Source organism: Pinus tabuliformis, chromosome 4_1, assembly GCF_031772625.1.
Source record: "Pinus tabuliformis cultivar Carrire ecotype Pingquan chromosome 4_1, CPIR1, whole genome shotgun sequence".
NCBI lineage: Eukaryota > Viridiplantae > Streptophyta > Pinopsida > Pinales > Pinaceae > Pinus > Pinus tabuliformis.
The window spans coordinates 587040251-587043505 of record NC_142303.1 but is presented as its reverse complement, the minus strand read 5'-3'; the positions used below and the strand labels follow the sequence as shown (position 1 = coordinate 587043505).

Here is a 3255-nt window from a genome sequence, read left to right as displayed (position 1 = left end):
GATTTGGATCACCAACGGACGCGGCCCTCAAATAGCTCTGATACCATGTAGGAATTTACAGGGTAAGTTCCTCAGAAAGAATACCAAAAGGACACCGCTCACAACCAGATCTCAAATCAATACACCAGTATTTTTGACGTGGTTAAAACCCTCAGAGTGCAAGGAGGGAAACAATCCACGGCCTGTCCCAACGTGGGTACAGACAATTTATTAATCAAAGAATGAAAATTTACATAAGCTTCTCTCATGCACGGATTACGCGAACAATGACCCTCCATGCGCTTTAAATAGAACTCATGGACCAATCGGGTGTCAAGCCACGGATCAAGTGTCTATAATACCGAGGTGAGAGTGAACCGTCGGATCACTACATATCGTGACCGTCGGATTGTAAGTTACAATATGTACAACGGTAAAGAAACACACTTTACCTAACTCTAACCTAACTCTATGCTAGACCAAGTTGAACTTAACTATATCCTATGTGTCGGAATATCCTAACATAACCTATGGGCCGGAAGAGAATAAAACAGGAGACATATAATAAGGAATTACAATGTTTATCTTACTTCATTTAGATTGAACTACGTAATGGAAAGAAATGCAATAAGAATTACAGTGTCAAGATTTCGTCATCTTTCTTACCATTTCTTCATCTTTGCCACTTCTTCACTACAAAAATAATCTTCTTTGCCACTAAATAACCTATGAGAGAAGATTGACTTGTTCATGCTATTCCTTTTCCCATCCCAACTTGAAAAGACAGTTCTATACCAAAACAAAGGATCCCCCTCTTGTAGTGCCTTAATGTTCTAGAAGAAACCCTTTAGTTTAATCTCTCTTTTTTTTTTCATCGTTGTCAGCAGAGAAAATTGCTCCATACAGCCTTATCACAAAACAAGCTTATTTTCTACAAATCTGTCCCTTGAAAATTTTACGACCTAAATACTAAAATCAGAGAAGAGGCAAAGTTAAATATCCTGTAACCTGATGCAAAAGCTTCAATTTTGGATAACAGCTTAAATATGAATAATGACTTTCAGTTGATGGTTTCATTCAATTCAACATTTCCGAACACTCCTAATTTTATCTTATGGATCTTATATAAGCCCACAAATCACCTATGTTATACCAAACTCCAGTTTTCCATTTCCCGGCACAGCTTACTCACTTCATACAACTTGCATGTCTTGATGAATCCATGATTTAATAATGTTGAGTAAATAACAGAATCAAGTGCTATCCCTTTCTCGACCATTTCATGATGTAACATTACAGCTGTTTTCATGTTGCCAATATTGCAATGTGCAGAAATTAAAACTGTATAAGTGACAACATCAGGCGTGATTCCTCTTTCTATCATTTCATTGAACAGTTTGAGAGCATCATGCAAACAGCTTGCTTTGCAATATCCATCAATTAGAGTAGTATAAGAAACGACATCCAGCAATATTCCTCTTTCACCCATTTCACGTAGTAAACCAAGGGCATACTGTAAATGACTCGTCTTGCAGTAAAAGTTCATTAAGATGGTATAAGTTATGACATCAGGCAAAAGACCTTTCTCCACCATATTGACATAAAGAGCTAAAGCGTTCTTATTATTTCCTGTTCTATCTTGCAAAGCCCGTCCATCAAACTAGTGAATGCTACAGTATCGGGGACAAGCCCCTGTCTTGACATTCTAGAATACATCTCGAAAGCCTCTCTAATATTCCCCTCATTGCATTGTCTTGCAATCAAAGTATTGAAAACATCGATCCCAGGAATAAGGCCTCTCTTTAACATTGCTTTGAGGAATCTTTCAGCCTCCTGCACTTTCCGAATTTTACAAAGTCCATAAATTATTGCCTTGCAAGTAAATGCATTAGGAACAATACCTTGTTCCATCATTTCATCTAAAAGTTGAAGAGCTTCCTGCATATGGCCTTCATTACAAAGTCCACTAATAAGTGCATTGTAAGTAACAATATCAGGAACAATGCATCCACCAACCACATTGGCATAAAGCTGAAACGCCTGTTGCAAGTTGCCTTTTTTACAATACCCAACAATTAAGCTCGTATAATTGACCATGTCTGGAAAGACATTTGTTTCCACCATCTCATTTAACAAATTTAAGGCTCCCTGCATGTTGCCTTCTTTACAATGGGAATCAATCATAATATTGTACATAACCCGGTCACAAAAAACACAAAATCTTCAGAATCTTCGGTCATGCAGAGCTCTTCACATCTATCCAATGCCTAAAACGCCCTCCGATTTGAATCTTGGACCTATGGCTTCAAACAGCAGTGGGGCAGAACTAAAGAAAGAGCAAATCACCCCCAGATTTGATCCTTGACACCTACGGCTGCCAAGAATTACAGCAAAAGATGCCAAAAACTTCCCAAAAACGAGTTATACCAAAAACCTTTCTCGATTCGAACCCGAGACCTGGAGTTTCTAATAATAAGCAAAACCCGGCCGTGGGACAAAGAATAAGAACCTTCTGCGGACTCCAACCTTGGAAACTCGAAATGGGTCGACGAGTCTAATGAATTTAAGGCGATTTGGATTTGCAATTGCAGCAAATCGTGGAGCTTCCGAGCCGACTGGGGTTGGGGTTCGCTGAGAATCCTCTGCTTTTAAAATCCGATGCCGATGGCATCCAGAAGTTGCGCCCCCCCTGCAATGTTAAGCCGATTTAGGCAATGAATTGATGAAAGCGTTATAAGAAGAATCCAGATCAAATAACAACTGACGGGTCTGCTGTTCGGTTAACTCTTCCGATGCCCCCATGTTCTTCAACCTCGAAATCCATTCTCTGGCTTTCACTTTACCCTCAAAGTCCGGTGGAAGCTGAGGAACCCTACTCAGGGCCGACAAAAGATCCGAAAGCGCGGGGTATAGTATCTGAAACAAAATCTGGGATGTATATTTAATAGTGTAGACATGTATTGATATGATTTAGGATTGACCGAACTCATTTTTTTTTTTTAGTCCTATGCTTTACCGTAATTCGAATATCTAGTATTATAATTCGAGCCGTTGGCATTTAGTGGAATGTTCATCATTAAAACAAATTCTTTATTGGAATTGATTCAATATCATAAATTTAATATAAATTAAAGAAGGCCATAAGTGTTTGTTTGACTTCAATTTTCTATATTAATGTTTTGTCACTTTCTTATTTTTATTGTTTTTAAATAATGAATGCACCATATTTAATAGTATCATAACATAAATGTTTTTAAAAATAAATATTTGTCGACA

At 38.0% G+C, this 3255-nt stretch overlaps 1 pseudogene; it reads right to left on the bottom strand.

The window, feature by feature from the left end:
* Positions 1-1124: 1124 nt before the first annotated feature.
* Positions 1125-2964, bottom strand: LOC149177327 (uncharacterized; annotated as a pseudogene).
* Between the last annotated feature and the right edge of the window lie 291 nt (positions 2965-3255).